Below are 25,726 nucleotides of genomic sequence, written 5' to 3'. Positions count from 1 at the left end.
GTCTCTTTTGCTGTCTCGTACACAGGGTTATTGTTTCCATCTTTCTAAATTCCATATATATGTGTTAGTATACTGTATTGGTGTTTTTCTTTCTGGCTTACTTCACTCTGTATAATAGGTTCCAGTTTCATCCACCTCATTAGAACTGATCCAAATGTATTCTTTTTAATGGCTGAGTAATACTCCATTGTGTATATGTACCACCGCTTTCTTATCCATTCATCTGCTGATGGGCATCTAGGTTGCTTCCATGTCCTGGCTATTATAAACAGTGCTGCGATGAACATTGGGGTACACGTGTCTCTTTCCCTTCTGGTTTCCTCAGTGTGTATGCCCAGCAGTGGGATTGCTGGATCATAATGCAGTTCTATTTCCAGTTTTTTACGGAATCTCCACACTGTTCTCCATAGTGGCTGTACTAGTTTGCATTCCCACCAACAGTGCAAAAGAGTTCCCTTTTCTCCACACCCTCTCCAGCATTTATTGCTTGTAGACTTTTGGATCGCAGCCATTCTGACTGGCGTGAAATGGTACCTCATAGTGGTTTTGATTTGCATTTCTCTGATAATGAGTGATGTTGAGCATCTTTTCATGTGTTTGTTAGCCATCTGTATGTCTTCGTTGGAGAAATGTCTATTTAGTTCTTTGGCCCATTTTTTGATTGGGTCATTTATTTTTCTGGAGTTGAGCTGTAGGAGTTGCTTGTATATTTTTGAGATTACTTGTTTGTCCGTTGCTTCATTTGCTATTATTTTCTCCCATTCTGAAGGCTGCCTTTTCACCTTGCTAATAGTTTCCTTTGTTGTGCAGAAGCTTTTAAGTTTAATTAGGTCCCATTTGTTTATTTTTGCTTTTATTTCCAATATTCTGGAAGGTGGGTCATAGAGGATCCTGCTGTGATGTATGTCGGAGAGTGTTTTGCCTATGTTCTCCTCTAGGAGTTTTATAGTTAAGAGGGGTTTCTGACTGTATGTTAATGATTTATGTCACCAAACAACCCACAGTATTGGTATCACTGACTTTCAATTTATTCTTTGATTTCACTCTGTTGTTTAACCTAACAATCTATTCTCTTTCTCATCCAATTCCATTCCATATTTCAAACAGGAAGAAAAAAGATAATATAGCGTTTCACTTTTGAGAGACATTTATCACTAGGAAATTCTCACCTTTTATATCAAGGTATGGCCCAACATGAACCGTGGATTTTATAGTTTTTAAGCCTTAAGCTTTTAAAAGATTTATGCAAATTTTCTGAGTCATGAATTTTATATTTTCCATGACTCTGGATTCTGTGTCCTCAAATGTTATATTTATACCACCCTTCAGCAGTTAAAACAAAAGCTGAGTTACTGTAACAAGTGAAACGAAAGTTGCTCAGTGGTGTCTGAATCTTTGTGACCCCCATGGACTATAGTCTAATTCTCAGGCCAGAATACTGGAGTGCATAGCCATTCTCTAGTCCAGGGGATCTTCCCAACCCAGGGATCAAACCCAGCTCTCCCACATTGCAGGTGGATTCTTTACCAGCTGAGCTACTGGTAAAGTAGTTACCAGGGAAGCCCAAAGATGGCTACAAATTCACTTGCTTATTGATAGAAACTGTTAATCTCCATGAAGCTAACTATATGAATTATCCAGGTCTGCATGCATCTCTATTCTAAATAAACTCGTCTAGAGTCCAGATTTCTTCTATTGCAAGCCTGCATAATCCTCTAGGTCATTTTTGTTGTCAAGCTGGTCATAGAATCACATTGTTTTATTTAGAAGTCTACTGGTTAGATGGGGAAAAAGAGGGGAGTAAATCAGTGATTTAGGATTCTGAGGTATCACAAGCACACATTACTTCTGGTCATATTCCAATGGATAAGTATAACAGAAACTAGATGACAAAGTGTTCCCAGAAAGCTTTGTGACCCAAAAACTAAAATTCCAAAGAAGAGAAAAACAAAATATATGTGTGTGTGTAATGGTCTCCTAAGAGTCGGCCCCCTCTGATGACATTTCTACCTATGCACATAATATGTTTATTCCCTCCTAAAGTGAGAAAATAAAAATCTCATATATTTACTATATTCACTTCAAATTTCAGATACTTAGAGAATGTAAAATCCTCCTTATCAGTTTAGATGTAATTCCTCATGACCATCCACTCAGCCAAAGTTTAGCACATTTTCAATGTATAGTAGCCCAAAACAGGTTATTTATACCAATAGTGCACAAATACTTTAGTAAAAATAATCAATTAAAAATGGGGAGACTGGAAAACAATTATTGATAGTAATTTTTAAATTTATCTTGGCATGATTTATGAAACTTCTTACCATAGCAGTGAGATAAAATCTTTCCTCAGACAATCTATTTACCCCTGGTTCTTCTGTCTGGAATAATTTCATTAGAACAAGTTTCATTAGAATAAGTACATTAGAACTCCTACAATAAAATACTACTGAATGGGTGGTTTAAACAATTAACATTTATTACTCACAACTCAGGAGGCTGCAAAGTGTTGAGGATCTGCTTCTCATTTATGGATGGCCATCTTCTCTCTGTGTCCTAAGGCAGTGGAAAAGATAGGACAGCACTCTGCGGTTGCTATTTATAATCCCTCTCATGAGGGGCCCACCCTCATGAACTGAGGAACTCCCCAAGGCCCCACCTCCTAATACCATCACACTGGAGGTTAAAACTTCAACACATGAATTGGGGTAGACACAAACACTCAGTCTACATAACATCCTTTATATTTTATGAACTGTGCTTTTGACCTATGTGAGGATAAATAATATACAATCATCCATGTCTACTGTCTGCCATTACACCTTTTGCAGTAGACGTTGGAAAATACACCTTGCCTTGTGATGTTTATGGCGGGCTATGAACACCAGGTTTAGAGTCTCTTTAACATACAATTTCCAAAGCTTAGTAGGCTTCTGATTTATTGTTTTTAAATCAGCACTATCAGCTAGTTCAGTGCAGTTCAGTCACCCAGCCATATCTGACTCTTTGTGATGCCATGGACTGCAGCGCTCCATGCTTCCTTGTCCATCACCAACTCTGGGAGCTTGCTCAAACTCATGTCTCTAGAGACAGTGATGCCTGTTGTGCCCTTCTCCTGCCTTCAAACTCACCAAGCATCAGGGTCTTTTCCAGTGAGTCAGTTCTTCGCATCAGGTGGACAAAGTCTTGGAGCTTCAGCTTCAATATCAGCCCTTCTAATGAATATTCAGGACTGATTTCCTTTAGGATTGATTGGTTGAGCTCCCTGCAGACCAAGAGACTCTCAAGAGTCCTCTACAACACCACAGTTTGAAAGCATCAATTCTTTGGCACTCTTTATAGTCCAAAACTCACATCCATACATGACTAATGGAAATACCATAGCTTTGACTAGACGGACGTTTGTTAGCAAAGAAATATCTCTGCTTTTTAATATGCTGTCTAGGTTATTCAAAGCTTTTCTTCCAAAGAGCCAGCGTCTTTTAATTTCATGGCTGCAGTCACCATATGCAGTGATTTTGGCACCCAAGAAAATAAAGTCTGTCACTGTTTCCCTTGTTTTCCCATCTATTTGCCATGAAGTGATGAGACTGGAGGCCATGATCTTAGTTTTGTGAATGTTAAGTTTTAAACAAGCGTGTTTACTCTCCTCTTTCATTTTCATCAAGAGGCTCTTCAGTTCCTCTTTACTTTCTGCCATAAGGGTGGTGTCATCTGTGTATCTGAGGTTATTGATATTTCTCCTGGCAGTCTTGATTCCAGCTTGTGCTTCATTCAGCCCAGCATTTTGCATGATGTACTCTGCATATAGGTCAAATAAGTAGGTTGACAGTATAAAGCCATATTCCTTTTTTATGAAGTGTGCTTTTGCCCTGTATGAGGATAAATAATATGTAACCATCCATGTCTACTGTTGGCCATTACACATTTTGCAGTAGGTGTTGGACAATATAGACACACTCCTTTCCCAATTTGGAACCAGTCTGTTGTTCAATGTCCAGTTCTAACTGTTGCTTCTTAACCTGCATAGATTTCTCAGGAGGCAAGGAAGATGGTCTGGTATTCCCATCACTTGAATAATGCTCCACAGTTTGCTGTATTCTACATAGTCAAAGGCTTTTGGCGTAATCAATAAAGCAGATGTTTTACTGGACTTCTTCTGCTTTTTCTATGATCCAGAGGATGTTGGCAATTTATCTCTGGTTCCTTTGCCTTTTCTAAACCCAGACAGAACATCTAGAAGTTCATGGTTAATGTACTGTTGAAGTTCTTGGTTCATGTACAGTTGCAGCCTGGCTTGGAGAATTTTGAGCATTACTTTATCAGCATGTGGGATGAGTGCAATTGTGAGGTAGTTTGAAAATTCTTTGCCATTGCCCTTCTTTGGTATTGGATTTAAAACTGACTTTTTCCAGTCCCATAGCCACTGCTGAGTTTTCCAAACTTTCTGGCAAATTGCATTCAGCATTTTAACAGCATCATCTTTTATGATTTGAAATAGTTGAGCTAGAATTCCATCACCTCCACTAGTTTTGTTCCTAAGGCCCACTTGACTTCACACTCCAGGATGTCTGGCACTAGGTGAGTGATCACACCATCGTGGTTATCTTTTTTATGAAGATCTTTTTTGTATGGTTCTTCTGTATATTCTTGTCACTTCTTAATAGCTTCTGCTTCTGTTATGTCCATACCATTTCTGTCCTTTATTTAGCCCATCTTTGTATGAAATGTTCCTTGGCATCTTTAATTTTCATAAGAGATTTCTAGTCTTTCACATTCTATTGTTTTCTTCACTTTCCTTGCATTGATCACTGACAAAGGCTTTCTCATCTCTCCTTGATATTCTTTGGCACTCTGCATTCAAATGGATATATCTTTCCTCTTCTCCTTTGCCTTTAGCTTCTCTTGTTTTCTCAGTTATTTGTAAGGCTTCCTGAGACAAGCATTTTGCCTTTTTGCATTTGATTTTCTTAGGGATGGTCTTGATTACTGCCTCTTGTACATTGTCATGAACCTCTGTCCATAATTCTTTAGGCACTGTCAATCAGATCTAATCCATTGAATCTATTTCTCACTTCCACTGTATAGTCGTAAAGGATTTGATCTAGGTCATACCTGAATGGTCTAATGGTTTACCCTACTTTCTTATATTTAGGTCTGAATTTGACAATAAGGAGTTCATGATCTGAGCCACAGTTAGTTCCCAGTCTTGTTTTTGATGACTCTATAGAGCTTCTCCATCTTTGCCTGCAAAGAATATAATCAATCTGATTTTGGTGTTAACCATCTGGTGATGTCCATGTGTGGAGTCTTCTCTTGTGTTGTTGGAAGAGGGTGTTTGCTATGACCAGTGCATTCTCTTGGCAAAACTCTGTTAGCCTTAGCCATGCTTCATTTTGTACTCCACGGCCAAATTTGGCAGTTACTCAAGGTATCTCTTGACTTCCTACTTTTGTATTCCAGTCTCCTGTGATGAAAAGGATACCTTTTTTTTTTTTGAGGTTAGTTCTAGAAGGTCTTGTAGATCTTCATAGAACCATTCAGCTTCTTCAGCATTACTGGTTGGGGCATAGACTTAGATTACTGTGATATTGAATGGTTTGCCTTGGAAAGGAACAGAGATCATTCTGTCGCTTTTGAGATTGCACCCAAGTACTGCATTTCTGACTCTCTTGTTGACAATGAGAGCTACTCCACTTCTTCTAAGGGATTCTTGCTCACATTAGTAGATAATGATCATCTGAATTACATTCACCCATTCCAGTCTATTTTAGTTCACTGATTCCTATAATGTCAATGTTCACTCTTGTCATATCCTGTTTGACCACTTCTAATTTACCTTGATTCATGGACCTGACATTCTATGTTCCTATTCAATATTGCTCTTTATGCCATCTGACTTTACTTCCATCCCCAGTCATATCCACAACTGGGCACTGTCTTTGCTTTATACTCAAGCTTACATTATTTTAACTTCATAGGTTTCTATTCTGTTGGCTTTAGCTCAGCACTATGTGCAAGTAACATATAATGCTCAACCTTACTTTATTGTTTGGTTTGTACTCTGCACCAATGTCCTTCTCTCTCATTTAAGAGGAAGCTACCCTATGCCATTTAAAACAATAAAATGCCTATAGAAATATGCATCTTTGATACTTGCACTGGGGTAACCCTCCATCCCCCTTTATTGCATGGCTTAGTAGACTTAACAGGTCTTAAGGTATATCCTTTTGAATAGCCAAATATCCTGCTACTTTGGAAATAGGAACATTTGGTTTCCTCATATTGTGGTGCTCCAAATCTCTAAATTATTTTCCTTCTATTACTCCTTACTAACTAGCAACTTGTTACCTGAGTTCATGTCTTCTTTGACTACTTTGCTAAAGCACCAAGGAGCAAACACTTACTCCTAACTTTCTGGATACTTTCCCTCCAGCTATATCTCAATAGGCACTGGGTAATTTGCAGTAAAAATGTTATCTAATATTTTTGCCAAAGAATTGTAAGTCTAATCAAGTCTATAAGTCAAATTCTAGTTGCAATAAGTTTTTCCTTACTGTCAACTTAACTTGTCAGCCAATTCTAAATTATTTGTTTTTGTCACATCAAATGCCTTCTGACATCAAGTATCTCTGCTAGAGTAAAATAATAGCTACTAAAAGAAAAAAAAAGAGCTCTGAGAATAAGCATTTGAATAAATAAAACTGTTGTTTTTCTCTCTTCCAACAGTTCTGTTCTCAGGGAATGACATCTCTTTCATTTTGAGTTTCTAACACCTTTTAGGGCAGGGATTCTCAACGTGCAGTTTGTATTAGTGGAATTCTGGGAATTTCTGAGATTTTCAGGTGACTTCAAATTCAAACTAATTTGCACATCAATACTAAGATACTATTTACCTTTTTATCCTGTCTTTATATTTGTACTTATGCATGTCACTATTCACCACCATGCAATTACAATAAATAAACTTTTAAATTCAGTGTTGTTTAACAATTGCCTTGATTAAATAGTAACATTATTAATTTTATTAAACATCATTCAGTTCAGTTCAGTTCAGTCGCTCAGTCGTGTCTGACTCTTTGCGACCCCATGATTCGCAGCACGCCAGGCCTCCCTGTCCATCACCAACTCCCGGAGTTCACTAAGACTCACCTCCATCGAGTCAGTGATACCATCCAACCATCTCATCCTCTGTCGTCCCCTTCTCCTCCTGCCCCCAATCCCTCCAGCATCAGTCTTTTCCAATGAGTCAACTCTTCACATGAGGTGGCCAAAGTACTGGAGTTTCAGCTTTAGCATCGTTCCTTTCAAAGAAATCCCAGGGCTGATCTCCTCTAGAATGGACTGGTTGGATCTCCTTGCAGTCCAAGGGACTCTCAAGAGTCTTCTCCAACACCACAGTTCAAGTTCAAAAGCATCAATTCTTCAGCGCTCAGCCTTCTTCACAGTCCAACTCTCACACCCGTACATGACCACAGGAAAAACCATAGCCTTGACTAGACGAACCTTTGTTGGCAAAGTAATGTCTCTGCTTTTGAATATGCTATCTAGGTTGGTCATAACTTTCCTTCCAAGAAGTAAGTGTCTTTTAATTTCATTGCTGCAGTCACCATCTGCAGTGATAGTGGAGCACAAAAAAATAAAGTCTGACACTGTTTCCACTGTTTCCCCATCTGTTTCTCATGAAGTGATGGGACCAGATGTCATGATCTTCGTTTTCTGAATGTTGAGCTTTAAGCCAACTTTTTCACTCTCCACTTTCACTTAAACATCACTAGGCACACATTTTTTAATATTCTGTGTAACAAAATTATAAATACACATAAAGAAATTCTTCAAATTCTGGAAAATATGATGATTTTCTCTAAGTAAAGCATCTGTGTTTTTTTCTGTTTGTATGAGTGTGTTTTGCATTTGTATTTTTTGTTGTTGCTATGGAAAACCGATTTTATTTGAAAAAAAGTTGATGGATGAACTTAGGTACAGACTTGTTATTTGATAGATTGTAATTTTTTAATTAACATTTCACAAGGATAAAATGACACTGTTGCTAATAATAGAATTTTGATATGAAATAAACGTTTTTTAGAAAACTCATATCTGCAGCTATGAACTTGACATCTTCCCAACACTTAACTGATTTTTCTGATGAAACTGGTGAAATATTAACAAATGTGAATGTCGGTATTATCTAAGGAAATGTGTCAACATTGCAAGATCTTGTAAGTGATTAAGCCAAATGGGGAACACATGTATACCTGTGGCGGATTCATTTTGATATTTGGTAAAACTAATACAATTATGTAAAGTTTAAAAATTAAATACAATTTAAAAAAAATAAATAAAATAAAATTAAAAAAAATAAAAATAAATAAATAAAAAACAAAAAACAAACAAAAAAAACCCTGCACAATGTATCAAAATCATTGATGTGTTAAGTTTATTGTAACAGAGTAGAAAGATTTTTTGACACAGTTTCTATTGTCACATCATGAATAATTTTTATCAAACTAGAACTTGTAAAGCTTTGATGGAATATCAATAATTCACAATTATTGAAAAATGTTATTATAGTATCTCTATTTGTCCAACTACATGTCTGTGTAAGACTAAATTTTCATAATATATTTTGACCAAAATAATATATTGTCATCTTACCATCAGTTAAATAAATAATTAGAAATGAAAATTCAAATGCCTTCTCTGAAACCAGATATTAATGAGACTTGAAGAAAAAAAAAAAAAAACAATGCTGTTTTTCTCAATAATTCTTTTGGAAAGATAATTTTCTTCATAAAATGTGGTATTCATTTGTCGTTCAGTTGCTAAGTCATGTCCAACTCTTTCTGACACCATAACAATGGATGAGAACCTAGAGTACATATTCCAACTGCTTGGCCAAGATGACTTATCTACTATTCTTATGGAGGATTTTAATGGACTTTATAGCTGGTACTCTTCTCTTTCACACAGCCTGCTATGATAGAAAAATAATACATTCCAATTAGATTTTTTACCACACTCAAATATATTTGTGGAAAAATTGGCTCTCTCTTATTAGTAAATAGGAGAAGTGGAGAAAGGTATTCATGACAAAAAACAAAAGACCTAAATTAAATATTTATCATCTACAAAAATTCCTTACAAGTTGACCACTAGCAGCCTCTTTCAGCCACTGCCCTCTTGAAGGTTAATGTTTCCATCAATGTGATGGTTAATGTATATATCAACTTGGCTGGGCCATCATGCCCTAATAAAATACATGAGGAATATGAAAGAGTGAGAGATACAGAGGGAGAGAGAGAGATTTTAAGGAACTGGTTCATAACATGTAGTCTTATATATGCATTTATAAATATATAAATGTATTACCACAAAGGTACCTGCCTCCTGAGAAATCTGTATGCAGGTCAAGAAGCAACAGAACCGGATATGGAACGAAAGACTGGTTCCACATTGAGAAAGGAGCACGTCAAGGCACTATATTGTCACCCTGCTTATTTAACTTATATGTAGAGTACATCATGAGAAATGCTGAGCTGGATGAATCACAAGCTGGAATCAAGATTGCCAGGAGAAATATCAGTAACCTCAGATAAGCAGATGACACCACCCCTATGGCAGAAAGCAAAGAAAAACTAAAGAGCCTCTTAAAGACAGTGAAAGAGGAGAGTGAAGAAGTTGGCCTAAAACTCAACATTCAAAAAACTAAGATCATGGCATCTGGTGCCATCATTTCACGTCAAATAGATGGGGAAACAATAGAAACCATGACATACTTTATCTCCTTAGGCTCCAAAATCACTGATGGTGACTGCAACCATGAAATTAAAAGACACTTGCTCCTTGGAAGAAAAACTATGACCAACCTAGACAGCAGAGACATTACTTTGCCAACAAAGGTCTGTCTAGTCAAAGCTATGGTTTTTCCAGTAGTCATGTATGGATGTGAGAGTTGGACTATAAAGAAAGCTGAGTGCAGAAAAATTAATGCTTTTGTACTGTGGTGTTGGAGAAGACTCTTGAGAGTTCTTTGGCCTGCAAGGAGATCCAACCAGTCCATCCTAAAGGCGATCAGTCCTGGGTGTTCATTGGAAGGACTGATTTTGAAGCTGAAACTCCAAGACTTTGTCCAACTGAAGAACTGAAAATCACTGGAAAAGACTCTGATGCTGAGAAAGATTGAAGGCAGGAGGAGAAGGGGATGACAGAGGATGAGATGCCTGGATGGCATCACTGAGTTGGTGGACATGAGTTTGAGCAAGCTCTGAGAGTTGGTGATAGACAGGGAAGCGTGGAGTGCTGCAGTCCATGGGATTGCAAAGAGTCAGACATGACTGAGTGACTGAATGGACTGATTGCTGCTGCTGCTGCTAAGTCGCTTCAGTCGTGTCCGACTCTGTGCAACCCCATAGATGGCAGCCCACTAGGCTCTTCTGTCCCTGGGATTCTCCAGGCAAGAATACTGGAGTGGGTTGCCATTTCCTTCTCCAGTGCATGAAAGTGAAAAGTGAAAGTGAAGTCGCTCAATTGTGCCCAACTCTTAGTGACCCCATGGACTGCAGCCTCCTGGGCTCCTCCGTCCATAGGATTTTCCAGGCAAGAGTACTGGAGTGGGGTGCCATTGCCTTCTCTGGAATGGACTGATTACCACAAAGTAATAGATATTATATTACATTGCTTTTATTTTCCTAATGATATCTCTAGTAAAACACTAAATTCTACCAACTCTGTTAAAAACATAAATATGTTCAAGTGAAATTTTAACTATATTTCATGAAGGATTCATTATTCATACTCTCATTAATATATTTAAATATTTTAAATAATCTATTTAACACAGTTACATTAGAAATATGCACTATGTTGGAGTTAATGTTTCTGATATTCAGGGAAAAAAATGTGCCTCCTCCCCAAATCTAATATAATAAAATCCACTTTTCCTTTGAACTTTAATTTTTATTTTGCTTAATTTGAACACAATACAAATTTTAATATATAGAATATAACTTTTAAATCTCATCTTACATATTCTGTGAAAAGTTCCATATGAAAAGAAAAGAAATATGTCTATTTGTAGCAGTATAGATTTTAAACACAATCTTTATTACAATTATTGATTAATAAGTCCAATTGCTGATGCATATAAATATGCTTCAAGCAAAGAAATATGTCTGTCTCCATTCTTACTGTCATTTCTTATTTTAGTTTCAATATAAATTATACTACAAAATCTCATATTTGTGTTTTTTTTTAATTTTATTTAATTTTTAAACTTTACATCATATTTGTGTTTTGAGTGGCAGTTGATAAAGACATTTAAAATGCATCCAATCTTTTGTATGTTTCATACCTGGCAGATATGACAACTAGCTATTACAACAGTAAAGATTGCTTTGAAAAATTCCATTCCAAAGCCCTTCATTTTATTTGGCATATTTGATGGTATATCTATTATTTTATTTTTAACTAGATTCCCCTTCTTTGTGTGATTGCTTTATTAGCTTTATCATTCTTATACGTAACAGGCTTACACTCTGAATGACGTTCTTTCTGTTCTCAAGCCTTAACATTTGTATTCTATCAAGAACTCTATATTTTTCTTGTTTCTATAAAATCATCACTGTGAATCCTTCTTATATACATTTCTGGTTTGTTCTGTAATTTCTTGTTCACATGATATATAATATCCTGCATACTTTTCACATTCCCCTAGTTACATTTAAGAAACTCATTCTCCATAAACTGGTTTGGCATATGGCTAACTGCAGAATTTCATCTTTATAATTATACTTTTTCATACTTTTCCTCCTGTTTTTCTTTTTTTTTTTTTTCACTTAAATTCCTAAATTAATCATCAATTATTTAACATCATAAAATATCTTAAATTTACATTTTTCATGTCAGTATAACCATTTATTTGTGTATTTCACTCATACCTAGCTTACTGAACTAAGCTGAAGTCTTATTGTTGCTGTTTAGTCACTAAGTCATGTCAGACTGTTTTGGGACCCTATGGACTATAGCCTGCTAGGATCCTCTGATAATGTGATTTCCCAGACAACATATTGGATGATTTGCCATTTCCTTCTCCAGGGATCTTCCTGACCCAGGGAGTGAACATGTGTCTCCTTTGTTAGCAGGTAGATTATTTTACCACTGAGCCACCTGGGAAGTCTGTAAGTTGCTGTCTACTACAGTCTACAATTTGGATCTCTGATTGAGAAATAGTGTCTTCTTCGGTCCAATTCTAACAGTCTTTATTTTTTGTTTAAACACATTCAAGGGCGCAGGAGTGGCGGTGAGGAGCTATCCCTCATCCAAGGTCAGGAGCAGTGGCTGCACTTTGCTGGTGCAACCATGAAGAGATACCCCACGTCTAAGGTAAGAGAAACCTAAGTAAGATGGTAGGCTCTGAGAGAGGGCATCAGAGGGCAGACAGAGTGAAATCACAATCACAGACAACTAGCCAATCTGATCACATGGACCACAACCTTGTCTAACTCAATGAAACTAAGCAGTGGGGCCATCCAAGATGGATGGGTCATGGTGGAGAGGTCTGACACAACGTGGTCCACTGGAGAAGGGAATGGCAAACCACTTCAATATTTTTGTATTGAGAACTCCATGAACAGTAGGAAAAGTCAAAAAGATAGGACACTGAAAGATGAACTCCCCAGGTCAGTAGGTGCCAATATGATACTGGAGATCAGTGGAGAAACAACTCCAGAGAGAATGAAGGGATGGAGCCAAAGTAAAACCAATACCCATTTGTGGATGTGACTAGTCATAGAAGCAAGGTCCAATGCTGTAAAAAGAAATATTGCATAAGAACACGGAGTGTTAGGTCCATGAATCAAAGCAAAATGGAAGTGGTCAAACAGGAGATGGCAAAAGTGTACGTCCACATTCTAGGAATAAGTGAATTATGGGTAAATTTAACTCAGATGACCATTATATATATACTACTGTTGGCAGGGATCCCTTAGAAGAAATGGAGTAACCATCATAGTCAACAAAAGAGTCCAAAGTGCACTACTTGGATGCAATCTCAAAAATGACAGATTGATCTCAGTTCATTTCCAAGGTAAACCATTAAATATCACAGTAATCCAAGGCTATGCCCCGACCAGTAATGCCGAAGAAGCTGAAGTTGAACGGTTCTGTGAAGACCATAAGACCATTTAGAACTAACACCCAACAAAGATGTCCTTTTCATTATAGGGGAGTGGAATGCAAAAGTAGGAAGTCAAGAAACAACTGGAGTAACAGGCAAATTTGGCTTTGGATTCTAGAATGAAGCAGGGCAAAGGCCAATAGAGTTTTCTAAAGAGAATGCAGTGGTCATAGGAAACACCTGCTTCCAACAACACAAGAGAAGACTCTACACATGGACATCACCAGACGGCCAACACTGCAATCAGATTGATTATATTATTTGCAGCCAAAGATGGAGTAGCTATATACAGTCAGCAAAAACAAGACCAGGAGCTTACTGTGGCTCAGATCATGAACTCCTTATTGCCAAATTCAGACTTAAATTGAAGAAATTGGGGGAAACCACTAGACCATACAGGTATGACCAAAGTCAAATCCCTAACAATTATACAGTAGAAGTGGGAAATAGATTTAAGGGACTAGATCTGATAGAGTGCCTGATGAACTATGGGCAGAGGATCAAGGCATTGTAAAGGAAATAGGGATCAAGACCATCCTCAAGAAAAAGAAATGCAAAAAAAAAAAGCAAAATGGCTGTCTGAGGTGGCCTTACAAATAGCTGTGAAAAGAAGAGAAGCCAAAAGCAAAGAAAAAAAGGAAAGATATGCCCATTTGAATGCAGAGTGCCAAAGAATAGCAAGAAGAGATAAGAAAGTCTTCCTCAGCAATCAATGCAAAGAAATAGAGGAAAACATTAGAATGGGAAAGACTAGAGATCGCTTAAAGAAAATTAGAGATACCAAGGGAACATTTCATGCAAAGATAGGCTCAATATGGAAAAAAATGGTAAGGACCCGACAGAAACAGAAGATGTAAAGAAGAGGTGGCAAGAATACACAGAAGAACAGTACAAAAAAGATCTTCATGACCCAGTTAGCCATGATGGTATGATCACTCACCTAGAGCCAGACATCCTAGAATGTGAAATCAAGTGGGCCTTAGGAAGCATCACTATGAACAAAGCTAGTGGAGTGGATGGAATTCCAGTTGAGCTATTTCAAATCCTAAAATATGATGCTGGGAAATGCTGCACTCAACATGTCAGCAAATTTGGAAAACTCAGCAGTGGCCACAGGATGGGAAAAGGTCAATTTTCATTCCAATCCCAAAGAAAGGAAATGTCAAAGAATGCTCACACTACTGCACAATTGCACTCATCTCACACGCTAGTAAAGTAATGCTCAAAATTCTCCAAGCCAGGCTTCAAAATAATATGAACTGTGAATTTCCAGATGTTTAATCTGGTTTCAGAAAAGGCAGATGAACCAGAGATCAAGTTGCCAACATCTGCTGGATTATCTAAAAAGCAAGAGAGTTCCAGAAAAACATCTATTTCTGCTTTATTGACTATGCCATGGCCTTTGACTGTGTGGATCACAATAAACTGTGGAAAATTCTGAAAGAAATGGGAATACCAGACCACCAGACATACCTCTTGAGAAACCTATATTCATGTCAGGAAGCAACAGTTAAAACTGAACATGGGACAACAGACTGGTTCCAAATAGTAAAAGGACATGCAGGCTGTATATTGTCACCCTGCTTATTTAACTTCTATGCAGAGTACATCATGAGAAACACTGGGCTAGAAGAAGCAAAAGCTGGAATCAAGACTGACAGGAGAAGTATCAATAATCTCAATATGCAGATGACACCACCCTTATAGCAGAAAGTGAAGAACTAAAGAGCTTCTTGTTGAAAGTAAAAAAGGAGGGTGAAAAAGTTCACTTAAAGCTCAATATTCAGAAAACTATGATCATGGCATCTGGTCCCATCACTTCATGGGAAATAGATGGGGAAACAGTGGCTGACTTCAATTTTTTGGGCTCCAAAATCACTGCAGTTGCTTACTGCAGCCATGAAATTAAGGACGCTTACTCCTTGGAAGGAAAGTTATGACCCAAGACAGCATATTAAAAAGCAAAGACATTACTTTGTCAACGAAGGCCCATCTAGTCAAGGCTATTGTTTTCCAGTAGCCATGTATGGATGTCAGAGTTGGACTATAAAGAAAGCTGAGTTCAGAAGAATTGATACTTTTGAATTGTAGTATTGGAAAAGACTTTATAGAGTCCATTGGACTTCAGGGAGTTCCAACCAATCCATCCTAATGAATATAAGACCTGGGTGTACATTGGAAGGAGTGATGTTGAAACTGAAACCAATACTTTGGCCACCTGATGCGAAGTGTTGACTCATTGGAAAAGACCCTGATGCTGGGAAAGATTGAGGGCAGGAGAAGAAGAGAACATCGGAGGATGAGATGGTTGGATGTCATCACCGACTCAATGGACATGAGTTTGAATAAACTCCAGGAGTTGGTGATGGACAGGGAGGTCTGGAGTGCTGCAGTTCATGGGGTCGCAAAGAGTCGGACATGACTGAGCGACTGAACTGAACTGATTCAGAGATAATGTTGAGCTCTGGTTATTTGACACTGGTTTACTTATTTTGCAGCATGGCAGAATAAATTGAGGCTGTAGTGGAAAAAATGTGCCAACATGTCATGATGTTGTCAAATTGGTAACACAACTTTATCAGTTATAGAATATCTGGATTAAGATATCTGGAGTTATTTTTATTAACTCTGGGAAATGTTTTAAAATTTTGTGGCTATATTTAAGAATGTATATAGAAACCAAACAATAACATCATTTTATTATTTAATCGCCTTTAATATATTGTTATATGTTTTAAGTAAATTTTTTAAGTGAATAAACTACAGAAACCAGAAGCATACAGCTGGATAAATTTTCACAAGCTAAATACAGCACACACTCAAATCAAAAAGTCAGCATCATCAGAACTCCAGAAATCTCCTTGAAACTTTTCTGTGTCTTTCTCTCAGGATAACCACCATCCTGACTTCTAACAACATAGATTAGATTTGCTATTTGAGGACTTTAGCTAAATGATAAGTAAGGAGTTCACGTGCTTTATAACTGGTTACTTTTTAAAAATTATGTTTGGAAGTAACATCCATATCACTTATGGAATAGTGGTTTGTTCATTCTCATTATTTTTGTCAATTCTGAATATTGTTGCTCTGAACCTTCTAATAACTGATTTTAGCTCGATATGTGTGCGAATTTCTGTTAAACATACAATTAGAAACAGAATTGCTGGATTATATTGATTTTTGTCTCTTAGTGTCCAGCCACAAGTATCTGAGATCTGAAGGTGTTCCACATTCCCAGTAACACCTGGTATTATTATAAGTAATTCGGTAAGTGTGTAGTTCTATTTCATTATATTTTTCATTTATATCCTAATTAAATGCCTGTTCATGCATCATTTGGGTACTTAGAAAGCCTCTCTGTGTGAAGTAACTGTTAAATTTGTAAGCCTCTTTGGTTACTGAACAGGGTAGTTTTATCTTATTAATGTTTAGGAGTTCTTTGTATACTGCGGATATAAGTCCTTGTCAGATACCAGAATTACAAAGATATTCCTCAATGTCACTTTTTCACTTTATCAATGAAATATTTTGATGCCCAGATGTAATCATTAATATAGTCAGCATTATAATTTTACACATTATGGTTAAGGTTTTTGTGCCCCAGTTGAGAAATCTTTGCTTACCATTTGTCATAAAGATATTCTCATATGTTTGATTTTGAAAGTATATTGCTTTATCTGTCACATTTATTTTTACAATCCAACTAAAATTGACATTTATGAATATTATGATTTAGGAGTCCAATTTCCCCCCCCAAAGGATCCAATTGACATTGTACTAATTATTAAGAACCATCATTTTTGCAGGACACAATGGTATTGATTATGTCACAGATAAGCTGACTGTACATGTGGGAGTCTGAGAATATTTTTTTCTTCCATATTTCATTAATTTAATTTCTTATATTATTTCTGCCTTTATTATTTAATTGGGCTTGAATAAATTTTATATTATTCACGTCCAAGGTCAGAGAAACCCCAGTAATATGGTAGGTGCTGAGAGAGGGCATGAGAGGGCTGACAGACAGAAACCACAATCACAGAAAACTAACCAATCTAACCACATGGACCACAGACTTGTCTAACTCAAAGAAACAATGAGCCATGCTGTGTAGGGTCACCAAAGACAGACAGGTCCTGGTGGAGAGTTCTGACAGAATGTGGTTCATTGGAGAAGGGAATGACAAACCACTTCAGTATTCTTGCCTTGAGATTCCCATGAACAGTATGAAAAGGCAAAAAGATAGGACACTGAAAGATGAACTTTCCAGGTCTGTAGGTGCTCCCTATGCTACTAGAGATCAGTGGAGAAATAACCCCAGAAAGAATGAAGAGATGGAGCCAAAGTGAAAACAACTACTTAGTTGTGGATGTGACTGGTGATGGAAGCAAGGTCTGATGCTGTAAAGAGAAATATTGCATAGGAACCTGGAATGTTAGGTCCATGAATCAAAGCAAATTGGAATTTCAAGAGTGAATGTCAACATTTTAGGAACGAGCAAATTAAGATTGACTGAAATGGGTGAATTTAACTCAGATGACCAGTATATTTACTATTGTGGGCAAGAATCCCTTAAAAAAAATGGAGTAGCCATCATAGTCAACAAAAGAGTCTGAAATGCAGAACTTGGATGCAGTCTCAAAAGCAACAGAATGGTCTCTATTAGTTTCCAAGGCAAACCATTCAATATCACAGTAATCTAAGTATATGCCCTGACCAGTAATGCTGAAGAAGCAGAAGTTGAAAAATTCTATTAAGACCTTCAAGACCTTTTAGAACTAATCCCCCCACCCCCCCGAAAAGATATAATTTTCATTATAGGGGACAGGAATGCAAAAGTAGAAGTCAACAAACACCTGGAGTAACAGGCAAATTTGGCCTTGGAATATGGAATGAAGCAGGGCAAAGGCTAATAGAGTTTTCCCAAGAGAACACACTGATCATTGCAAGCGACCTCTTGCAACAACACAAGAGAAGACTCTATACATGGACATCACCAAATGATCAACACCGAAATGTGACTGATTATTTTCTTTGCAGCCAAAGATGCAGAAGCTCTATACAGTCAGCAAAGCAAGACTGGGAGCTGACCATGGCTCAGATCATGAATTCCATATTGCCAAATTCAGACTTAAATTGAACAAACTAGGGAAAACCACTAGACTATTCAGGTATGACCTAGATCAAATCCTTTACGATTATACAGTGGAAGTCGGAAATAGATTTAAGGGACATGATTTGATAGAGCGCCCGATGAAGTATGGACAGAGGTTCATGATATTGTACAGGACAAGGGATCAAGACCATCCCCATGGAAAAGAAATGTAAACAAGCAAAATGGCTGTCTGAGGAGGCCTTACAAACAGCTGTGAAAAGAAGAGAAGTGAAAAGCAAAGGAGAAAAGGAAAGATATACACATCTGAATGCAGAGTTCCAAAGAATAGCAAGGAGAGATAAGAAAGCCTTCCTCAGTGATCAATGCAAAGATAGAGGAAAACAACAGAATGGGAAAACCTAGAGATAGCTTCAGGAAAATTAGAGATACCAAGGGAACATTTCATGCAAAGATGTGCTCAATAAAGGACAAAAATAGTATGGACCTAACAGAGCAGAAGATATTAAGAAGAGGTTGGAAGAATACACAGAACTGTACAAAAAAGATTTTCATGACTCAGACGATCACGATGGTGTGATCACTCACCTAGGCAGACATCTTGGAATGCGAAATCAAGTGGGCCTTAGGAAGCATCACTACAAACAAAGCTAGTGGGGGTGATGGAATTCCAGTTGAGCTGTTTCAAATCCTAAAAGATGATGCTGTGAAAGGGCTGCACTCAGTATGCCACAAAATTTGGGAAACGTAGCAGTTCTACAGTACTGGGAAAGGTCAGTTTTCATTGCTATCCCAAAGAAAGGCAATGCCAAAGAATGTTCAAACTAGCGCAAAATTGCACTCATCTCACATGCTAGTAAAATAATTCTCACAATTCTTCAAGCCAGGCTTGAACAATACATGAACCACGAACTCCCAGATGTTCAAGCTGGTTTTAGAAAAAGCAGAGGAACTAGAGATCAAATTGCCAACATCCACTGGATCATCGAAAAAGCAAAAGAGTTCTAGAAAAACATCTATTTCTGCTTTATTGACTATGCCAAATCCTTTGACTGCGTGGATCACAACAAACTATGGAAAATTCTGAAAGAGAAGGGAATACCAGACCACCTGACCTGCCTTTTGAGAAACCTGTATGCAGGTCAGCAAGCAACAGTTACAACTGGACATGGAACAAGACTGGTTCTAAATAGGAAAAGGAGTACATCAAGGCTGTGTATTGTCACCAAGTTTATTTAACTTATAGGCAGAGTACATCATGAGAAATGCTGGGCTGGAAGAAGCACAAGCTGGAATCAGATTGCCAGAAGAAATATCAATAACCTCAGACCTGCAGATAACACCACCCTTATGGCAGAAATTGAAGCAGAACTAAAGAGCCTCTTCATGAAAGTCAAAGAGGAGAGTGAAAAAGTTGACCTAAAGTTCAACATTCAGAAAACTAAGATCATGGTATCCAGTCCCATCACTTCATGGCAAATAGATGGGGAAACAGTAGAAACAGTGGCAGATTTCATTTTTTCGGGGGGCGGGGGGGGGGGGGGGCTCCAAAATCACTGAAGATGGTGACTGTGGCCATGAAATTAAAAGACGCTTACTCCAAAAAAAAAAATAAATAAATAAATAAAAGACGCTTACTCCTTGGAAGGATAATTATGACCAACATAACATAGCATATTAAAACGCAGAGACATTACTTTGCCAATAAAGGTGCATCTAGTCAAAGCTATGGTTTTCCAGTGGTCATGTATGGATGTGAGAGTTGGACTATAAAGAAAGCTGAGCACAGAAGAATTGATGCTTTTGATCTGTGATGCTGGAGAATACTCTTGAGAGTCCCTTGGACTGCAAGGAGATCCAACCAGTCCATTCTAAAGGAAATCAGTCCTGAATATTCATTGGAAGGACTGGCGCTGAAGCTGAAGCTCCAAGACTTTGTCCACCTGATGTCAAGAACTAAAAATGATTGGAAAAAAACCCTGATGCTGGGAAAGATTGAAGGCAGGAAGAGATAGGGATGACAGATGATGAGATGGTTGGATGGCATCACTGAGTCAATGGACATGAGTTTGGGTAATATTGTGGAGTTAGTGATGGACAGTGAGGCCTGGCGTGCTGCAGTCCATGGGCTCTCAAAGAGTCAGACATGACTGAATGACTGAACTGAACTGAATTTTTATATATTGTGACTTTTTTTCACTTTCTATCAAGAGAAGAGTGTTTAATTTTCTGACAATATTTTTGTTTTTGTTTATATTTTTAACATTATCAGTATTGTTTATACTTAATCTTATTTTAGAGGACATATAGAAATGGGATTTTAATATTTATGTTTCTTTAGGTTCAAAATAAAAGGACATGTATTTTATATTTGGTGATCTATATATGTATGTGCATGTACATATGTGTTTTCGGTAATTGCTAGTTAGTGGGATAATAAATTAATAAGCATTTTTTCCATTTACCAAATAGTTTTCTATGCTAGAATTCCTCACATAGACTTTGTACTTTAAATTTTTAATCTATTTTGAATTGAATATTTCTGTTATGTGGAGTTGAAAGCATTTTAAGTTGAAAATTTGATTGTAGTATACCAGAGCAAATATTAGATGACACATTGTATATGTACAAGCAATGAAGATCTGAAACCAAGATATCAATGCTTGGCAAGAAGTGGTTATCACGAGAACTTTACCTTTCAGAATCCATGATTGTTTGGGAGCAATAGTGAACAATACATTTGGGGATAATAGGAAACTAAATACTTCAGATTGGTAATAATGGCCTCAAGATGGGCATTAGTGTTAGTGTAAATACCAACTTTCAGTATCTTAAAGGCAACTTAATAAAATTAGATAGAGAAGCCAGAGTAGGAGAGGAAGACTACTGAAATAAAATCAGTTCTTGGCAGGAAGAAAGTTTCAACTGATAAATGCTTAGTGTGGGACATGCCCCCTTTTACACATACTCAAAAAACATTTAGGAGCACATTTCATAGCAAAGCAGAGGCAAGGATTCATCAGTCAAGTCATCAGAGGCTTAAACCATTATAATCTAGGTAATACAATTTAGTGGATGCTTCTTTATGTTTACTAGATAGATGAATCAGATGTGTGCAAGTGAAAAAAAAAAAAAGCTGGATCAACAGAAATGCAAATAAATTAGCTTAATCATAAAAATCCATATGTCCATTAAAATAAGTCTATACCAAATTTCTACAAAAATATTTTGAAATGGCGGGAAGTAAGAGGAAAGGATTTAAGGTAGAAGAAGCATTTGCTGCATCAGCTCTCAGCTGGGAAATAGGCTGATGTGTTTGAAGAACAGAAAGAGACTGTAAAGCCTGGAAGATGATGAGGAAGAGAGGGGCTTGGCATGAAATTACATTAGATTGTGATCATGAATGCATGACACTGCATGTTGTCATAAATTTTAAATATTATCCAAACATTTGCATTTGGAAGTCATATAATTATTATTATTATTATTTAGTAAGATACCTGGCTTTATCTTTTGAAAAGAAACAAACAAGAAAGAACAACAGGGACCAGGTTGTACACTCTCAAAATAATCTAGTCATGAGAATTGATGATATCTTTACCTTGATGGCTTTGACTAACACGACAAAAGTGGAAAGTTGTGGAGGCCATTAAGTTAGGAATGTATTTGGTAGAAAAACTAATAAGGACATATGAAGTGGGTGTGGGGATGATATGCATGAGAAATATGAAAAATTATTTCTAGATTTTGACATTAACAACTGGATAAGGGCACACTGGGGGATGAAGTGTTCTCTTAATAAATTCTTTAAAAAATGGGGAGCAGGAGGCCCCTTTAAGAATCAGATTAAAATTCTGAGACAAATGCTTATAACTGAACATATTTACAAGACATATTAAGGTACTGACGTCCTTGGAACCAGTCCCAAGAACCAGAGTTCAATGAACTCAATTATGGCAGGTTTGCTATTAATCAACGATACTTCCTTTGACAGAGCTCTGGCGGTTCACCTGGTTGGTTGGCCATGGATTTTATGTCTTAACTATCCTTGTAGGCAGGGGCAGCTGTGCCACTAGGTACTGATCAGTAGTACCTGGGTGAAAATGATGTGCACACCTGATGCTTAAACGCGATACAAATGAAGTTATCTTTGCCCCACACTTTCTGTTCTCTTATTACTATTTGAAATACATACATAGCAGTGACCATATTTTCATTGTAGATATGAAAATAAACTAAGTTATGAAAATAAACTAGCAATGAAACAAAAAAATTGAATCTAGAGGAGAGTACATCTACTCCTCTTAGACTAGACTCTTACATGAAAGACAAGCTTCTACCTTAATTAAATTACTTTAAAAAGTGATTTAAAAGTGATTAAGAAAAGCCTATATCTTAACTAATACCTACTAAAATATATGAAAAATATTGAGTTGACATGGACTTTGTAAAGAGAAATTTATAGCCTGAATCACATTTTCAAAGATCCCAATATGATTACCTTGCTGCTCTTAATGATTTGAAAATTAAGTTGGAAAGTGGAAATCCTTTAACATATAGATCATTTAAATCTATAAAATTTTCTGCAGATTAGGAAAGACACAAAAAACATGACAACAACAAAACACCAGCAACTAAAACTTCTTGAAATGATAACCTCTTCTCTAAATTTACAGTAGCAATGTGTGAATTAGCTCTGGTTTACATGTTAGCAAATAAAAAATCGAGAGGTCATCTTCTTTTGGACACAGATGCCTGCTTAATGAACTTGGAACTGGCATTGCCACAGGTGCACAGAATCTAAGAATGTTTAATTGCTTGTTCTTGCAAAACCCTGGCACACTAAACCCAATATGTTTTACTTGTATATGTCACTTAGAAAATCTTGCTTACTCAAGCAAAGCCTGTATCTCTTCCACCTGTGCATCTCAACATATCATGACTACAAGGTTGTTCTGGGCATTGAACGCAGTAAAAAAGCTGGTCAGTTATTATAAGAAAAATGACAAAATCAAAGCACAATAGTGACTGGCTAATTCCAGGGACTCAGCTTTTTATCACTTATTCTGTTTCTCATCCTATTAAAATCTCATATCTGGGATGTCTATAAGGGCTATTGTTAAATTTAGTACTTGAATACTGTTTCTTGATCAATGTTGACCAATAAATTGTGTATCTTTATGAGTCTAATGGCAACCCACTCCCATATTTTTGCCTGGGAAATCCCATGGACAGAGGAGCCTGGCAGGCTATAGTCCATGTGGTCACAAAAGAGTCAGACATAACTTAGTGATTAAACAACCACCACAAAAAATAACTGCTTTACAAGGTTGGGTTACTTTCCGCTGTGCAGCAAAGTGAATCAGCTATACTTATACATATATCTCCTCTTTTTTGGATTTCCTTCCCATTTAGGTCAATAGGGTCTTGAGTGGGATCATGGTAGGGAATCCACCTGCAATGCAGGAGACCCAGGTTCGATCCCTGGGTCAGGAGGATCCTGGAGGAGGGCACGGCAACCCACTCCAGTATTCTTGCCTGGAGAATCCCCATGGACAGAGAATCCTGGTGGGCTACAGTCATAGGGTCACAAACAGGCAGATTCAAGTGACAGCATGCATGCACGCAAAGTGTTGAATAGAATGCCCTGTGTTATACAGGGGGCTCTCACTAGTTATACATAGTAATGTTTAGTTTATACATAATAAACTAGGGAACTAGGGAACAGTTTACTATGTATAAACTACATGGTTTTTACATGCCAGGGAAGCCTGGCATGCTACAGTCCATGGGGTCACAAAGAGTCAGACACGACTGAATGACTGAACAAGAACAAATTTTCCAGATAATTCTTTATACTGCATTAATTGTCTATTTTGGTAGGGTAATGGAAATCACTGTGTATAAACTTAAATAAGCCTCAGAGCAGATTAACATATACTATTTCCATATTTTCAAATGAAAGTGTAGTCTACTAAACTTCAAGCCTAACCTTAGTAACTACAATATAGGTGAAAAAAGTAAAACTGAAAAGTAAAAACAAGAAAATGGTATAGCTTCTCAAAGGGAAGTTATACCCTTTACTGATTTACAGTGATTTTCAAAGAATTATTATAATACTGACATTCTGTGATAGCAAAGTAAGATATATTATGCTGTTTTACACATTCATGTATACATGCATATGTATATAAATACACTACATAATATATATTATATGAAGTAATATATTAAAACAAATAAAACACTTTATATAACTAATCTGTTTAAATTTCTTAACCCTATTAAAATCACATTGGATACTCTGCATAAAACATCTCTTTTTACCTACATTTCTCTGTTTGCTCTTTAGTATTGATTTTTAAATGCTGAAATAATTATGGTACAGTATAACTTAGCAGTATGCATTCCTGATTTATGTTAAAGTATTTGTTTACTTTTGGTTGCTTTTTCTTATCTGTGATTTCAAAATCAGACTTTAACCATGAAGTTGGTTTCCGTACATAGAATTTAAGAAATATTCTAAATTTAAGCAACCAAAATCTGAGATCCTCGGAAAAGAAGTATTTCTATTTTTTTTCTTCTTTTAGTACAAAATCAACTTTATTGGAAGTTCTTATGAGAATTTGTTGAGATAATGCATTCAAAAATAATTAATATAATTCTAATATATGTCAGTAATAAATAAAGCATTTTCCATACATATTTTAAAATTCCATTGGGAAATGACAGAAATAAGATTTTTGACTTGAAATCTCTAAATTCTGTTATGGACTCTGATCAATTTCACTTCTGACAGGTGCATTTTTGAGGAAACACCAATCGTGATATATGTGAGTTACTACTGACACTCCCCCATCAAAGCACTAAAAGCAATGAGGAGGAGGAAAATCATAGACTGTGGTAAAAACTATGCAGAATAATATGAGAAGAAAATCTTTGAGAAACAGAAGTAGGAGAATAAAAGACTAAATAATCAGTTTCTTCCAGAAAGAATGTTACGATATGGTAGTGGTCAAATGTATATAAAAATGATTAAGATAGAAGATCTAAACATGATAAATAATTCTGGAACCCTGAAATGGAAATATATATATATACTAGAAGAAGCAACAAAAACAGGAAAATATCCATCAATATTTGTGATTTTTTTTTTTTTGCTTATACAGCGCAAAAAGAGATAGAGGCAAAACCCGCCTCAATTCAAGAGGAGGCCCTAGTTGCCCACACCAACTCGAGAGGAATCCCGAGAGACCCCTCACAACTCTAAAGGATTCCTGACTTCCCAGAGACAACATGAGAGGCTCCCTCAGGTCCCCGTGGCAACGCGAGGTAACCCACACTTCCTGCCTCAACTCAAGAAACACCTTGAGATTCCCCCTTCCCTGCGAATTGAGTCCTGATTCCCCTGCTGTGACTCCAGAGCACTCGCGCGC

At 36.9% G+C, this 25,726-nt stretch overlaps 1 long non-coding RNA gene across 1 annotated transcript in view; it reads right to left on the bottom strand.

The window, feature by feature from the left end:
- LOC133249229 (uncharacterized) overlaps nt 1–25,726 on the bottom strand; it is a 330,813-nt gene that overhangs the window by 248,044 nt on the left and 57,043 nt on the right. The window contains exon 2 of the long non-coding RNA XR_009736881.1: nt 2,489–2,556. This is a non-coding gene — a long non-coding RNA (uncharacterized LOC133249229). The remainder of the gene's footprint in view (nt 1–2,488; nt 2,557–25,726) is intronic.

This window comes from Bos javanicus, chromosome 6, assembly GCF_032452875.1.
Source record: "Bos javanicus breed banteng chromosome 6, ARS-OSU_banteng_1.0, whole genome shotgun sequence".
NCBI classification, from domain to species: domain Eukaryota; kingdom Metazoa; phylum Chordata; class Mammalia; order Artiodactyla; family Bovidae; genus Bos; species Bos javanicus.
This window is presented reverse-complemented; position numbering and strand designations above follow the sequence as displayed.